The sequence below is a fragment of the Pecten maximus genome, chromosome 5 (genome assembly GCF_902652985.1).
Source record: "Pecten maximus chromosome 5, xPecMax1.1, whole genome shotgun sequence".
Lineage (NCBI taxonomy): Eukaryota > Metazoa > Mollusca > Bivalvia > Pectinida > Pectinidae > Pecten > Pecten maximus.
The window spans coordinates 15,355,067-15,373,913 of record NC_047019.1 but is presented as its reverse complement, the minus strand read 5'-3'; the positions used below and the strand labels follow the sequence as shown (position 1 = coordinate 15,373,913).

General features: G+C 35.5%; 1 protein-coding gene across 1 annotated transcript in view; it reads left to right on the top strand.

The window, feature by feature from the left end:
• Positions 1–3,437: 3,437 nt before the first annotated feature.
• The window catches only part of LOC117327277 (death-associated inhibitor of apoptosis 1-like), a 38,848-nt gene continuing 23,438 nt past the window's right edge, over positions 3,438–18,847 (top strand). The window contains exon 1 of the mRNA XM_033884195.1: positions 3,438–3,456. The gene's annotated coding sequence lies outside the window, so the exon portion shown is untranslated. The remainder of the gene's footprint in view (positions 3,457–18,847) is intronic.

Sequence of the window (18,847 nt, the reverse complement as noted above, 5' to 3'; positions counted from 1 at the left end):
ATGAAGGAGCCGAGATGAAGCTGAAAGTACATATGGAGCAGTCATTCTCGAACTTTTAGGTTTTGCCGATCTCTAGAGTGTCTCGTTCTTTATAAAATATCTTATATAATGTATAAGATATCTCATATAAGATATAAGATATCTTATAAAGAAAATTAAATAAGATATCTTATATAATTCGATTATAAGATATCTTATAAAGAACGATATTTGAATTTGAGATAATGAACTCTCCTCCACTCGATGAAGGAGCCGAGATGAAGCTGAAAGTACATATGGAGCAGTCATTCTCGAACTTTTAGGTTTTGCCGATCTCTAGAGTGTCTCGTTCTTTATAAGATATCTTATAAACTTTTCTTTATAATATACATATCTATCTTATATATTATATAAGATTTCTGATATCTTTTATGAGATATTTGGTATATTATATAGGATATTTTATAAACTTTAAATAAGATATCTTATAAAAATATAAGATATCTTATATAATATATAAGATATATAATTTGGTAAAATACTGGATCAACATTGCTCCACGAATAAATGACAACTTGGCTTGCCATACCCAACATGCAGTTATAACAACTTTAACCGTGGTTTACATTGGAAGTGGAACCCGACACGGACGGCACGTGGTTTGGTCACCGATGCTGACCCACCAGGCGGAGGATGTTATGGTTTGGGGTCGAAACATCTGAAGAGGACCGGATGACGTTTGACAGAGGCGTTAAAATTGGAAGTCCACAAGTGATATTACTATACACCTAAGGGGATGTCACAGAGCACAGAATGTCATAATCTGTAAGTCGTTATCTCAGTAATTAATATCACATTGAATACACTATTATATACATTATATAGTATATCAGATGATATTTAAATATTTTACAGCTGTTTCGTCCTTCTATAAACATTTCATCATACTAGAGATATTGAGGAAATGAGGGACGAAACAAAAGCAAATAACTCGTAATTTAATAATTATTTCGATGAAAAATCTCCACATGTGATCAGAGACCTATATACTCAATTATTAATATAGGTCTCTGATCTGATGACAAGACAATGTTAAGTTTTTGATTAAGTATAAATTAATTATATGTATAATATATATTACACAATCAAAGAATGACAGTAAAGACTGCATAATGTTTCCAATATTACACACATTGTACGTACGCGTGTATAGATGAACAGCGCGCGCTCCAATTAAAAATCTATTAAAAATTGGAATACATATAATACTGTATACATTGATAGGACTTTAAAGCATGGCATTGGAAACCTGCAGCTACGGGTTTTCCTTCGTGTTATCAAAGAACAGGACATTGAACAAGAGAGCGATATGATAGGGAGTTTCTAAGAAATTTTAGTAAGATCAGCAGGACATAGGAAGGCGATACAAAGGCAAAGATATCTTATGTCGTCAGTTTTAAATAAGATATCCAAACATTTTCTGAACGCACGTCTGATTTCCCGGAAACTAGGAAGTGAGCTGCCGAATAGATTATTACTCCACTGTGACTCCTGCATACCTTCGTATTCAAATAACGAATGACGAATTTCTTTCTATCATAACAGCGACAGTTGTAACGTATTTGTGACGGAGTATTTTAAATATCATGTAAACTGTTGGTGGCCACTGTGGTTTTGCTATGTATCATGTTTGGTTGGTCTTTATCGCAACGGAATTGTAAAAGATAAAACAAGTGTTGACGACATAAGTAAGCTTAAATAAAAAAAAAAGTTAAGGTTCTAAGAATCATGACGCTACATTTCAGACCAGTTTTATATGCAATCCAACAAATTATATTGATGTGGTATTATCTTTCTAATATTAGATTTCAGAAACTGTACACATAAAACATAAATAATAAGTTTGTAATCTCAGTTTCATCCTTAATTTGGACTTGTTTTGGTATGTCGACATAGATTACCTATGCCATTATTCATCTTTGACAATGGTTTTATTTTATTTTCCAGGAAAATTTTGAGTTTCGTTCTCAGTTTTTCCTGGCAATAAGTCTTGTATCTTTTCTGTAAGCCGTTGTAGAATTCCAATTGCGATTTTCGCTTTTGGTTTTCCTTTTCATTGTCGCTAATTGAGGACTTTGCTGTATAGTGCTCGCTGTTTGATAGGATTTTAAGTTAGCTGCATACATGTAATTACTGTTACTGTTTCTTGTGTCAACAAGCCCCATAAGGTTACTTTTTTTTTACTGATGACCGATCAGAAAGGTGCTTTCTAAATTTGCAATTTTTCAAGTAAAGATGAAAATGAAGGCATCGACGGTGGACTTTTGAGGGTGGCTGTTTCGATTTTTCAAGTTTTGTATGCGTAGTGGTTTTTGAACAAAGCAAAAAGTTATATAAGAAGAACATTTAAAATGGCGCCGTGTTATTTCCTGCACTTTTAACCCATATAAACTAGAAATGATATCGATAAAAAATGGCATGATTTTCCATAAAACATGTGTATTCCACTCGTATGACAATTCACCGATGTTTATCCCGAGTGCGACATCGATATTCGGTTGCTTTTCATACCTCTACCACAGGCGCTTGCATAGAAAATGTGATTTTCAATTTTTTTTTATTTGACAGTGGTATGTGTAATCTGTTAAGCTCAAGTGAGCTCAACAGATTACACATACCACTGTCATATCATTTTTTTTTTTTTTTTTAAATCGCATTTTTTATGCAAGCGCCTGTGACCTCTACCTGCTCTAGTTATTAGCCCCTTATACGTTTTTGGAAAGATGCTAAATCAATACTATATTACTTTATATCTATCTCGCCCTTGTTTCGAAACAGGGGCTACATCTCAAGAGACCAAAATTATAAAGCTCAATTTTAGGTTTTATTTCAATATTCTAGACACACCCCGGGGATCAGTCCAGCACATTACAGGTATATGACGATGGCATTAAATCTGACCGGGCGGTCAAATGGAACCGTGTGCAAATTCCTTTGTTGTATTGCCGTGACCAGTGACCTAAAGGCCAGTTATAGAATGTCGCTGAAATGTCGTCATGTTTATATGAGGCCGTGGGTTTTCCGAACTATTGATAGATTTTCTTCTACAAAAATGGCAACATATTCACTTTCATTTGACCGTTCTTCCACGTAAACATTACATACTTTCCAAAAAAGAAATACATATATTCCCTTCGTCAGTTGTGTTTCTAAGCTATATATAAGTAATTATTATGTATACTGGCAATATCCGACTATAGCGCTCGGAATGTATAACAAATGTAGTATGAACAATTTATTCAGGAACACGTTTCTATATAACTCGGTATACATCGTATAATTAGAACGAAGTGATGATTAATCTATTTATATACTACAGGTCATGTGACTATTACAGAGGACATGTTCTATAAGAAAGCGTTCTACATATATCTATATATATAGAACAGCCGCATCGCCCGTTCTCTGGTGATATTGGTAAGTCGTTTACATATATGTTTGATATACATTATGAGTTTTGTATGTAAATCATGTAGAATTGTAAGTATTGAATGTCTAGGTCGGTAGTGATTGAGGCTGCGCGTGATATTTGTCCACTACCACTAATGCGTCGCATGCATACGAGTCGTGCTCAGCACCGAGTGCTACATTTAGATTCATTTTGCACTAAAAACATGTTTCATGCTTTTGATGATATTGAAATGCTGAGGACGTATATAAATTCCGACATGCATTTGATTTGTTTCTATCCCGAGAGAAAAATAAGTAGTTCGTGTTTTCTCTATTTAGATCAGTTTTGCTTTAATTAAATCACTCTTTTAACGCCGACCTCCTCCACTGTGTTGGAGATACATGCGGGGAATGTTATATGGGGAGGCTAACAGCTGCTCACTGAAGAAGCTTACTAGGTGATAATAGACATCCTGGGGTTCAATATGTCACGCATCTTAAATGCCGCAAAATAAGTCATAATATAGGCACGGTGGTCTAGTTGTAGAACGCATGGTTACGAGACGAAGGGTCATTAGTTCGAGTCCTGACGCGGGCGTGGTATTGTATTCTTGAACAAGATACATGGTTACTTTACGCCGTTGCGTTCCAGTTGACTCCGCTGTAAATATGCGCGTAGTAGGGCTGTTCAAGTGACGTATGTATACTGTTAGCGCCGAAATGGCAGCTCCGGCTGTAAGCTCCCCAGGGAGTTGAGAGAGACATAGACTGATTGCTAAAGGCCAAATAACCACGAGTAATAATTTGTGATCCGTTTTGAGACAGCCATGTTGCTGTGATATAGCGGTATTTAAACTCAGAAAATATTAATTATTAAACTGATTATAATACAAATGTACAAACTAAAACTTGCCGATACCAGAGTGAGCGAGACGGAACAAATTCTTCTTTACAAGCCTGCTGTATATTATGTAGATTGAATTTGCGAAATTTAATATAAATTCCATTTGACACTTCTCACGAGTCGGATAACGTAATATTATCCTACTAACATGTGAATACTTGTATATACACCTGCATAAATATATATGTACTTGTATATTGATTTGAATTTAATTAAGTTTACAATAAAGCATAAACACATCTGTGTACACTTTATATTCAAGGATATATACCGCTTACAGAGTTTATACTTAATACAGAGTTTAGCGTGACTTCATCTGCAGCTGTTGCCATCGAGATGGTTCTTTTTTTTATTTGCCTAAATCCACAGTGTTGTGTATGTAGGTTGTATGGATGTTACGAGATCACATAATTGTACAGTCTAGGGGAGATAATCCAACTCTCTATGCGAGTTATTCCCCTTTGTTGTAATTCTTTTCGTTTGTGAGATACATTTTGATTATTCTTTACAAAGACTTGGAACAGAAAAGACGTTTGTTGTTTTGCCTGACGATATCATAATGTAGCGTATAGCGAGTTCAGGGTTATGATGTTTGGTCTTAAAAAAACCATGCATGATAGGTACAAGTATAGTATAATTATATGGCGTTGACCTACTTTCGATGTCACAACAAGGGGCTGAACTGTGTAAACATATTTAAACGCATTGTTTAGCAAGAAGGCCTGTGCCATATTTGGCCAGTATCAGGCTAAGATATGGAGGGTCATGGATATTGTGCAAATAAATGACGTTGCTCCGACTTTCGAAGTCACAAAGGTAAAAGGTTAAGAGTTGTCACAGCTTTGCCTCATTCATCGAGAGGCTGGGATCATACAATTTGGCTGATGGCATACTAGGATATAATCCCTAGTGTCCTCTGGTCCTCACTCATCCGACAGATAGGCGCGCCAGAACATTTTTTTCTAAAATGTCCATTGGTCTTGTTAGTCGGATTTCCTGGATAAACATGTACAACACACCAACAAGTCAAATCCGTGTGGCTGATTTCGGCCAAGTTGCACTGACGCATTCCCAAATTCAAAAATTCGCTTCTTACATGTTTTACATACCATAATCCCATTTTTTTCTCGTCTCGTCTGCCTTCCGTCTATGCGAAGAGGAAAGTGCTACCAATTCTCCCCACAGGGACCTGGGATTTTTTTTTTACGGTCTATTTGCGCCTATCCTAGTATGTATATCACATTTCAGGGGATTTTGGGTTTGGGATTGATTAACAGCCGGTAAAAATGACACCACTCTTTCGATATCAGCTCACTCAAACGCATGAAAATGCGCTTTACACACCAAGTTATGTAAAAAAAAAAACAAAAAAAACCAACAACAACAACAACAACAAAAAAGAGAAAAAAAGCAACAACATAGAATGTAACAAATTCTTAGGTCCCTGTGATTCTTCCCGCTGCCATTCGATTTCCGTATACCCAATACTTGGAACATTAAAACATAATATGGCTGCATTAGTGGACAATCATTTCATACTTGGATATCAAGATGACGTTTGATATGGTTTTCCCCCTTTAGTCTAATGGTAGGATGCAAGCATAGAAAATCCCTCATCCCCGAAGGATTGCAAAATTTGCTATATTCCTTTCATTTTCCGAAATGTTTTTGGCCCCCAGACCCCTCGCCAAAAAAAGTTCGGCTCGTGCCTATGGCGCTCGCATTACCACTAAATTACTAAATTACCCCCCCCCCCCCCCCCCCCCTCCCCCCTTCAAATTCCTGGATCCGCGCCTGCATATGAGGGTAATATTGAATCCAAATATTATAATAGAATCAGCTATGGTGGTCCATAAATCCGACAACATACGGATATGGAGTGTAGGATCGTGTGTCAAGTTCACGTGATTGTGTGTCAACCTATTGTTGTCCATTGATTTTGTTTATTAGCTTGTAATTGCAGTGGCGTAGGAAGCGGGGGGGCAGGGGGGGCAATTGCCCCCCCCCCCCCCCCACCCCCACTTTTTTCAGTGGGGGGGCAAACATATCTTTTTGCCCCCCCACTTTTTGACATCCAAAATCTAAAAAAGGGGAAAAAACACGAATTTATATATTCATTTCGATAGATATCTGTATATTTTCGAACCGATAATGTTTTCTTGAAGGCAACGATAAAAACTTTATCTTGTACATCCGGAACATTCCGACTTTTATTCTTGTGTGTCGGTCGTCTGCAATAGCCTGGTAAGTCAATATTTATATCTTAATACGAAATTTTGCTTAACTTCATCACATAGATTCAATAAGTCGACGATGATTTGTGAAATTAATTGAGTTCATAATGAGAACAAGACAGAAACACAACATGAACAAGAATGCGCGGTTTTAACGTGAATAGAGTGATACTAATTACCGACAGGTACGAGGAAATACAAAAAAAATTCGGCTCGCGCCTACGGCGCTCGCTTTATCACTAAATTACTGCCCCCCCCCTTTCGATTGCAGATCAACAGGGGTGCTTTGCCACCCTGGGACCCGCTGGGCGGCCCCCACACCTCTCGCAAAAAGGGGAAAAAAATCGGCTCGCGCCTACGGCGCTCGCATGACCACTAAATTACTGGACCCCCTTTCGAAAACTCCTGGATCCGCGCCAGATCCCGAATTATTGGAAATGTGCTATATTCATTTTCCGCGGAGAGCTTGGACCCCCTTGAACCCCCTATCAGAGCGCTGCCCTGGACCCGCTGGGCGGCCCCTCAAACCCCTCGTAAAAAAAAAAAAAAAAAAAAATCGGCTCGCGCCTACGGCGCTCGCTTTATTACTAAATTACTGGACCCCCCGCCCTTTCGAAAAACCTGGCCGGGCCTGGTGATTCATGTTTTGCCATAAATAATATATCCTGATTTGCGTAAATAACTTATTTTGTACTACATCATAAATTATCAAAATTATCATGGGATGTTGAAATGATAATTATTGCCTAATTTTGCGGAGATGGCATACGATTTGTTTAGTGCGTAAAATTTAAGGTTAAAAAAATTTTTGCCCCCCCCACTTTTTGACGACTTCCTACGCCACTGAATTGCCATGTTTTCCTCGTGCAAAGTAATTGGCTGTCTTACATACTTAGATCTGAGTTCGTGCTTATATTATCACATATAAAAGTTAATTACAACATGGTACATGTGTTGATATGAAAGTCTGATATGAATTTCTCAAACGTGTCCTACACGTGTCGTAGCTGAATTATGCAATAGTGATGACGTGTACGTACACGTACACATGTGTTGGCGTGTAACCAGCTGTGAGAATCCAAGGTCAGTATCGTAACAACTATATTTTACCATTATACGTAAATTCGACATGTTATTTTAAAATCGGGACGTAAATTTACAAAATCTTTCTTATCAACATTATGTACATGTTTAATGAAGTGTGATAATGATATGTAGCATGACTAGCATCGTTAATTATAGCGGATAGCTATAAATTGATCTGTGCACAGGCGTCTGGTTAGTATTTATAGAAAAAATATTAGCCCCTTCTCCTATATCAATACTAACCAGAAGTAGACGCCAGTGGTATGCGTTTGTTGTGATATTTCTCTATTATCCCCATCAATATATGTTATGTGAAATACTTGTGACAATGTTTCGTGTTTAGCTGATCATATTTCAGTAATGCGTCTGTCCTATGTAATTTGTAGTATATATGCTATTCTTATTTGGCATGATTAAAGAGATTTCGTCCGTAATATTAGTGAGGATATTTTATGTATAAACTTAATAATAATGCAAAAATAAAAAAAAATAATAAAAATGAAAAATGAAAACAATCAACTAAGGTATCATTAAACAAGAAATATCTTTTTAAAAAAAAAGATAAACGGCATAGTCTTAATGCTGGTGGCTATAATGTAAAACTGCTGGTGAAATAAATTAACGAACTTATGTGTTTCAGCACAGATAACAAAATCATATCAGTTTGAATCATTTTTGGTGATAATAAGACTGCATTTGAATCAGGAACATAATTTTAATTTGTCAAATGAAAAGATACATACACTTATTCAGCTTGCATTCAATCTTAACGTTGTTTCGTTTTTAACTGCATATCTGCGTTTTGCATTTACCGCTACATTGACCAATCACGTACTTCATCTTTACCAGTAACATAATTTATGTCAATTTCGTGATAACTTAATTTCAATATCGCGATAACGAGAAAAAAAGAACTCGTAAGTTAGATTATACGAGAAATAATCTCGTATGTACGAGAAAGAATCCCATATATACGAGAAATAAACTCGTATATACGAGATATAAACTCGAATATACGAGAAAGATACTCGTATATACAAGAAATAAACTCGTATATTACGAGATATAAACTCGAATATACGAGAAAGAAACTCGTATATACGATATTTTTTATTTATTTTTTAATGATACCAACTAACTTTATTGTTTTCATTGGGCCTATTCGGCTTCCGTACAAACTGCTAAATAATAAATAATCTACTGTATGCGAACCAGTAGCATACTTTCTCGCAACTTCCCTAGCCAAGGGTGTTCAATACGATACACTCCTATCGTATTGATTTGGTTTATTTTGTTTAACGTCCTATCAACAGCTAAGGTCATTTACGGACGGCCTCCCGTGCGTGCGATATGCATGCGTGTGGTGAGTGCGTATGTGTGCCTTGGGAGGCTGCGGTATGTTCGTGTTAAGTCTCCTTGTAATAGGCCGGAACTTTTGCCGATTTATAGTGCTACCTCACTGAAGCATACTGCCGAAGACACCCAGCAGCACACCCCACCCGGTCACATTATACTGACAACGGGCCAACCAGTCGTCCCACTCCCAATATGCTGAGCGCTAAGCAGGAGTAGCAACTGCCATTTTTAAAGACTCTGGTATGTCTCGGCTAGGGGACAGAACCCAAAGCCTTCCTCACAGGGGCGAACGCTCAACTAATGGCCAAAAGTGAGGCATTGCCAAGGGAGACATTAGGAAGAAGAAAGTTGTTCAGAAAGAATAGAAAAGATAAGATCCCAAACTTAGTCGCCTCTTACGATCATGCAATGGGGGCAGCAGGTACAATTCTTACGCCCTACCTGCAGGGCAGTATCGTATTGAACACCCTTGGCTAGCGAAGTTGACTCTCTGGCTCTTGGGATTTTTATCAGGGTCATTTTTTTAAACTCAGTGGAAAACAGTTTATTTTTTTCTGTCTAGAATGAAAGGCAAACTTTTTTTTAAATATTTCAGCAACAACATTTTTTTCATATCCGTTATATCAAAGCTTAATAACTTTTTATATTTTCACTTCTATTTGAACTTTTCAAAGTATTTTTTTAATTATCCAATGGCGTTGTGAATATTTCTTTCATTTTGAAAATAAAGTGTTAATATTTGTGATTTCATCACCCGTTGCTCTCTATTTCAGTTTATACAATCATTCATCCTGTACAGCAGTCCATCTTTTAATTGATAAGAAGGATACAGATCTAATGCATGTTAAATATCAGCAAAATATCTTGATTGCCCACTTAGTAAAGGGAGATAATTAAGTATTTTTGGTGTGATCAATAAGTTTGATAAAATAAAGCAATACTATATATTAAGTATTAACAGATTGAAACAAAACACCAATTTAATACATCACAACCACTTTTATTATGCTATTGTAAGAATGGATTTTACACAATAATTTTGAATACATGTATATAATTATGAAGAAATTTATAAATTACACATGTATTAAGATATTAAAAACAATTATGACCTAGAAAACTACATAGTAGTTTTTTTTGAAGTTTGGATTTTTTCAATCTTTTAATGTATCAAAGCAAACTTTTTGTAATCTTAAAGGAGCAAACTTTTTTAAGCTCTATAAACACCAGTTGAACTATGTGTCAACATCTGGTTCTCCAAGTTAGAGCGCCGACCACGTAATCTAAAGTGAAGTCCCGAGGGGCGTGGTTCGACGCTCCCTACCCGTGTTAGTTGTTTGTGTTTCACGGAATGTTGAGACACGAACCGGTCTTTGCTATCATGGTTGTGACCTTGGGCAAGACACTTTACCCTAATTGGTATGGATGGCATGCGACAGGCATCCCGTATGTTGTTCAGTGAGGTAGTCACCAGCTACTACAAGGAAACCCCGCCCCAAAATGACCTTGGCTGTTCAGGAGCCGATAAACCCAGTAAACAGATTGGATTGGTTCTAAGTAGTGCTTGATAGAAAATTATATAATTATTCATTCTGTTCACTGATCAATCATGCTTTCTGCTATCACAAGGAGACTTAACACGAACATACCGCAGCCTCCCAAAACACGCATACGCACTCGCAACACGCATTCATGTCGCACGCACGGGAGGCCGTCCTTAAATGACCTTAGCTGTTAATAGGACGTTAAACAAAATAAACCAAACCAAACCAAACTTTCTGCATTAATTGAGAAATACTTAGTAGTTACATTGTAAGTGCAGTGTTTCAAATATTTTAAGAAATTATGCAGCAACCCATTTTTTTCCCTATTAAACATACGTCATGGTACCTTTTCCAATATATACATTGACAATAGGTTGTAAGTCCAGTATTATATATATATGGAAAAAACAGTTGTAAATTATGACGAAACAGCTTCATCTCTTTCATCATAATGTTTGAACTATGAAAGGCTGAACAACACTGGGGGGGGGGGGGGGGGGGGGGGGGGGGGTCTTTTTTACCGAATTATAATCAAAACATCTGAGAAATGTGCTATATATATTGTCATTGTCATGTCCCTATTTAAATACTATACGTGCTTTTGTTGTACATATGTATTAGATGTGTGATATTGCATAACGTTGTGTTACATATAGTCAACTTTAGGTTTTAGGATTGGCCTGAAGTATATGTTTTATAAGCATGGTATAACAGGCACGAATTTCTGATCAGTCATCATTCAGATGAAGAGGACATTCGCGGACCATAAGAGATCATGAACTTAGATTCCAACGAAACAGTTGAGTACAATAATGAATACTTATTATTAACATACTACCATCGTTCTGTTCTACATTACAGAGAGCGATACACGTTTATCTTTAGTATATATTGTTTACTGTAATAATTTACATATGATATTTCGTAAATTATCGATGTGATACCAATTCATGTATATGGCATATATTGCTGTAAATATTCAAATAATTCAAACAAAAATTGACATACAAAAGAAAGTGTAATACATTTCATTGATTTATCACTTCACTGTAACAGTCACAATTCTTTACGGCTCAACGGAAGCCTATCAATTTGTAAAAAGCTTAAACTTATAATAGACGTTAGCCTCTCCTGTCCATGGTCGATTGAACAATTTTGTTTACTATTTTAAAAGAGTTATCTAAGTATTATCAGTGTACTTTATAAACCATATTCCCAGGGGTAATCTATATACGTACCTATAAGTACCGAGGAGTGCCGAATACTAGTAACAATGAACAAGATCACGGGGGGTATACGGATATAGTTGTTTACTAGAACATGCTCCAAATTACGTCATAAACAAATACTCATAAGGATTGGCTTTCGAAAGTCAAGAATATCCACTCTGCAATATCATACATGTTGTATGCCTAGGCATTCATACTTAAAACAAAATGGATTAGCATACTTTTGTCACAAAGGTAGAATAAAACGTTTATTCATAGTTAACTTTTGTCAGTTTGCTGAAATCAGGACGAACAAAAAGAAAAGTGTGTCACAAATAAGATACCATAATTGCTAAGTCCAGACTGTTTATTTATTCTTTAACAAATTTTGAAATATCATGTCGTCGTCAAATGCGAATATTATACTTCAGACCTGCAAAACGATTTATACGTTATGTGATCAGTGAACAGCTTATTTTCATCAGTCCCACAATGTTAGATTTAATATTTCTCATAAATTCTCCGAGTAGAGTTCCATCATTTTTATGATGAGTACATGCAGGACTTGGGACTTGCAAATAGATTCATCACTGTGTGATTATCGAAATATGGAGGATGAGTTTCATTTTATATCGAACCTTTTTTTAATCATTTTTTTTGAAACCGTATTATGTATTAGACTTGATATAATTTTGCCCTTTGTGTCAACAATGTCAAAGTGTTTGACGTATTCTAAAGTATTCTTCGTAATACTGATTTTTGATTTAAACATATTTTATTGCCTTTAAACAATTGGATCGGGCACAAGTTTTTCAACTTATACAAAGCCCTTTCCTTACAATAAAACTGTATATATTTACAAAATTCAAGATGGCTTATTTACAATACTAAAATACATTATCTCACACTATCATACAGTCACACGTGGAGAAACATCATGAGAGCGAGAGAGGGGGAGAGAGAGGAAGAGAGAGAGAGAGAGAGAGAGAGAGGGGGGGGGGGGGGAGAAGGGGAGCATCTTATTTATTATTCAATATTATAAACATATATAATGTGAGTAATCCTTTCCGACACCGACGGCAAAAGTTAATTCTAACACTATTCAATGCTCACAACTTTTACTTATGTCGATCACTTCCCGTGCCTTGGTTAGCGTCCTCCTGGTCATTCCGTACTTTCTTGTCTGTTGCCGCCGACGTCGGAAAAGACCAAATACAAGTAAACTTATACATACTTTCAGAGTTTTTTTTAAACTTATCAAAGAGAGAAGGGAGAGAGAGGGGGGGGGGGGGGGGGGGATGTTAGGAGTTAGAATCTGTTAGAGTTATTGATAAATTGCTGAGTGTGCATAAAAATCAATTCATTTTCTTGCTCAGAAAGAGTCGTGTCTCCAAAAAGAAGTAGATTTACGTTGAGAGGAATATAGCGGTTTAGATGGCGGAATAGTGTAATTCTTTGTTCCGCATAAGTATTACAATCAAAGAAGAAGTGGTGGGTATTTTCAATAGGAAAGCCACAATGACAACGTTGATCAGTAATAAGGTTGGCTCTAAATAAATGATTTCTTAATGTACTAGCCCGATTTCTTAACCGTGTATGTAAGATATTAGTTTTACGTTTACCATATAAAAACAAATTTGGTACCTGTGGTAGGTCGGAATTACGAATGGCATTTTTAAAGGTTAAAAATGAAACAATGTGCCGAATGTCTAAGGGTAATTGATTCCACTGTCTAATTGTTGAGGGGGGAAAGATAATCAGTAATACTGATTATCTATATATATATGATCCACTCTGATCCACTTGCATGTGGTGTTTCCCTCCAATACCAAACCTTCTGACAGGAAACTCTTCAATAACAATACTAGTATTTATTGATAAGGAGCGCATAATCGCTAACAGATAGTACAATGTCATCAACTCACTCGCACAGCTCACTTATATCTCAACTAATCCCATTCGATACACATTTTATAAATTGTAAAGAGATATGTCGCATATTGGCCTGTTTCGACCTAACTGTGACCGTTTTCAAAATAAAAAAAATAAATGTTAAAACTGAGTTTTTAATACAAATATTAAATCTATAACACATAAATATTCTTATTTGCGAAAAATGTGTTTGTTCATTACAATGGGTATTTCATTAAATGGACGTAAAGTTGCAGCATCGGGCTATTTGCAACTTTCTAGGGGGGGGGGGGGGGGGGGGGGGGGGGGGGGGTGGTATCATTTTTTGACATAGAGCGCATCGGATGACCAACTTTTACAATGTCTTATTTTATTCTATGTACCAAAAGACAACTTAAATCCTATTCTTAAAAAGTGGTCTTCCGATGCATGCGCTGGTGCCGAAAAATTGAAAAAACGTAGTTGATAAAATATTTTAATTCAGCATTAACTATACTGACTACATCTGATAACATAAACATCTCATTGCCTTAAGTCCGCATAGCTCATATGGTAGAACCATCGCTTAGTATCTCAGATGTTTGGAGTTCGAATCAACAAAATGTATATTTCATATTTTGTTATGTTTCTAAATACCATTTAATTTTTCTTTATCATATTGTATAGATATTTGTAACATTAAATGCACATCTAATATAACATATTTATTATACAGATGAAAATGTTGAAATAGAAAATGTTCACTTGGATAAAAAAAAATAAACCTTAACCGATTTACCGCGTATCATACAAAGTAAAATCTAAATGGACTGCAGAGTCGACAACAGATGTTATGTGTAATTAAGTTTCCATCAAACACACTAATTACATCTAATTTCAAATAGATTGAATGGGCGAGAGGCGTATGGTGAAAGTTGTGTGCCAGGTAGATACTTGTACTGTTATGTTGGCCTTTGCATATAATGTATCATGTCTTGTGTTATTGTGATAAGTTGTAAATAAAGAATCTGAATCTGAATCTGAGACTTACATGGATGGGTAGTCTAGAATTCATATTAAACATGTCACTTGTATTATTGTGGTGTAGGTCATGACAAGCGGAAAGCGACCATACCTCTTTCCAATCAATCTCATACATGAATATTATTTAGATTTATATATATTAAATCAAAAACAAAAACCCATATCAGGAATTATGACACTGGAGGGAAAATAATTATCAGCTAATTCTGGTCCATCAAACTCCGATAATTAAATCAGTTTTTGATGAATTACCTGATTAAGTTAAAAGTGTTATTGCGTGTGTAAGCATTAAACGCTACTCTAATAAAGAAACTGAATTAAAATAAGAAAGAAAAGAAAACAAAACACTTTAAGAGCATTTCCAGTAGTCATTTTGTGTCAACGCCAGAATTTAAAAGTATTAATTTATATAAAGCTAACGCCATTTGAGCGAACTCGCGCATGCGCGTCGCGGTTTATCCCCAACAGCTTCATAAAGGTATATTTTGAAATTCAAAAATATAACCAATCATTCCTCGTGGGTAAAACGAAGACTGTGTACATATATTTGCAAGGTAGGTGATATTTTCAGAAAATTGGTAAAATACCTTGTAATAATTCCGACTGAGAGCATCCATCAATTATGGATAAGCTGCCCATGTTTACAGGTACTTGTGGACATGATTATGATGTTTTTAATTTAAATGTTACATTATAGACGAGTAAATTATTCGCATGTAAAAATACTAGCTGTGTCGTCACTTCCGTAAAGGAACACTGAATGGTTGTTTTGATCGTAGCTTAATTTGAGTTCGGATATAAATTTCCGAGCAATGCGTGCACAACAGTAAATAAATGGTGGCCAGCTAAGAAGAAAAACAATTTCTGAATCGATGGCACATAGGCTTGTAGCAGTAGAACAATGCATATTTCAGGGAGAACAGGGATTTCCTCGAGAGGGTAGGCGGTGACCTAGATTTTCGATCATGCGATTGTAATACTTGCTGCAAAAATAAGGCAGTCTTTAATAAAAAATTCAAATAATGAAGGTTCATTTTCAAATAATTAAATAATTGATTTGCTTAAAAACATCATAATCATGTGGATGTGTTGGCAATCATTAAAAAAAATGCTCACCCCAAACACATGCTTCCCACACTTTTTTGAGAAAAAATGTATATAATGTATATACAGTTTATACATGTGTATTATGATATCAGATTGACTCTTGTTGTTGTTCTAGTTGAATTATTTTAAAATTGATACGTGCTTGTTATTATCAATTAAGTTATAAATTGTCTTACAGATAAACCCACAAGTTATCGACTGACAATATGATTAAATTACAAGTTTAAGTTCTTTATTATACTTTGAGCTTATCAGCTCATAAGTGTATGATACAGTGTATCATATTTTTAATACATAAATACAAGCAACCGGGACGTGTAGAAAAACGGATATACTTTCAGGTAAATAGCCCGACTAGCCGAGTTTCCCCTAGCCCTGACATTTCTGGTATCAGACATGGTATCAGGGCCAGAGAAAACTCGGACAAAATGCAAACAAGCCCATTCACAGTTAAATTACTCTCTGACTTTAGATGTTTACTTGAATTAATATATCGTCCTATATATTACATGAAGTGTTGAATACAGCTGCGCAATATCTAGTTTAAATAAACCAGTTTAAACGCGACATGACCTGAACATTACGTAATGATAACAACCATGTCTTTGTTGAATTGGGATTTGTACAATTTTACAATTGTTATAATAATGCATTCGGATTGGCATACTACCTTTTTGAAAATAAATACTATAGAAGTAGTGTTTATCACCGATCCCTTCGATAAGTAAATAACGAACCCTAGTACGTTTACATTCAGTTAACTAGGTCACGTCACACTATCCCTCGTTGACCGAATATTCGGGTAAACAGCTTGGTATATTTGTTTTTGTAAGGATTTTGTTACACGACCAATAAATGTCTGTATGTGACGTTTCCATAGTTTCATGAGCTCGGGCTTGTAAAGTCGAGAAATTTTGTCGTCAGATTATTAAACTGTATACCCAAAGTCGAGAAATTTAGTCGTCAGATTAATAAGCTGTATACCCCCACCCCACCCTTTCGAACACGCTCTTAAACATTACGGTATTTACACTATCACCTTCATGAGACAAATTCGAAGATGATTTCGGCTCTGGTGTATTTAAATACGATGATGTAGTATTTTAATTGGACCAAAGTGACTTGATTCTGCTAATCTTTTGTCTAAAATCTGGTAATATATGTGCGCGAGTCTATGTCCCTCTCCACGATTTAGTACCGGTCCACTGCGACGTATCCAGACTTTCGAATTTCGCAGAAGAGTTCTGATGTTAGTCGACCCAAATGTCAAAATCATTTAGATTACATTGGCTCCATAAATATCCTCAAAAGACTGTGTTATGTCAATGTGCGAGGTGAGTGGGGAACTCGCTTATGAATCACATCATAAAACACAAACACATGTTTCCAGTTCCATGTCCTTGTATTGACTGACAAATATAACTCATACAATACGAGTTACAAATTATCTCCCCCTAGACCACACCGTTACAATTATGTAATCTCATCACACCCATACTACCATATACATGTACACAACATCCCCGCCCACAAAATAAAATTATGCAAACACAATTTTACCATGGGTGTAAGAGATTACAATAAAAACTTGAAGTAAGCAGTTAAGTAATACATCAATAATCATACGCCACCATATATGCACTTTAGATGAAATTGTTTTGAATATTGCAATTTACTGTATAATACTTTCAAGTACAAAAATCAATCTCATACTATGCAATTAGATATCAAACATTCACACTTACACTTTCCATCGTGCACTATGGATCACACGTACACCTTCCAGACAAAATAGCAAAGATGAAAGAGATTTACATACATAATGGATAGTTTTAAGATACTGGTTTAATTTGCTATAAAAGGATATCAATTTGAACAAGAGTGACATTTTACCAAGCTCAAGATTTAAAACACATATTTAAAATGACATCAATTTAGTTTGTTCTGGCAATACTCAACTAACTGCTACTATCATTTGCAGTATCATCATGTTGCGTCATAAGACCATGTGATTAAAAGTTGTAGAGTAATGAACCATAATAAAACCTACAATAATTCAACAAAATATACATTAACCTGCCAGCTTTATATCTATCCCTATCAGCCTTATCGTAGCTTTATATACGTGCTGAAAAATACCTCAGCATGGCCTTATGGTTCTTCAATAAAAAACCACAATATCATACCATAATATTCTATATACAGTATAACAATTATCATAAAGTACTACAAGCGCAACATCACAACAGTTCCTAAAACATTATAATGTACTAAAATATAATATTACCCTTAGCCATTCATCAACAGTATAAAGTTGGTATGATTTATGAATTATATGCTCATCCTTGAAAATGTAAACCGAATATGACATGTAATCAACAGTAATATCAGCAGAGATTTCGCTCTTAATTATTAGTACATTGTATATTTCTGATATAATGTATCTGAGAAAAACATTCACTAGCATTCGGAAAACAATGATGTTGTGCAATATAATCGAGAAATGGCAAAAGAGCAATAATAATCAATAACAATAAATCAAGGGCTCGATAAAAGGTATATACCATTATATTGATAATTAGTTGTATCAAAGTTTAAACAGTCTTCACATGTTGTTAATAAAGTCGCTGATAGTAAATTACTTAACAGTTCTGAATTTCTGTATGGAGAGTTCAACATCTGTATGGAGAGTTCAACATCTGTATGGAGAGTTCAAATATCTGTATGGGGATCCGAACAAGTAAAATTCAAGTTGTCAGACTGGAACTGTATTGTTTATAGTTAATAAATCAAACAGCAAACACATCCTATAAAAGCCGCATACTGGAAAGATCATGCCAGGATTATTTAGAAACATGTCGAATCAGCATCTTCATATATGCCGGTTGTCACGTACTGACGTCTGACGTAGGCAATGTCAGGATAATATTCACATGTAAAACACCAAATATTCTGATGAAAATGTAGACTGCAAACATGAAGGAATTCTTTTCCGTTGAAAGTAAAAGACAACAGGTAAAATATTCTGCAGTTTCGAGTGTCACT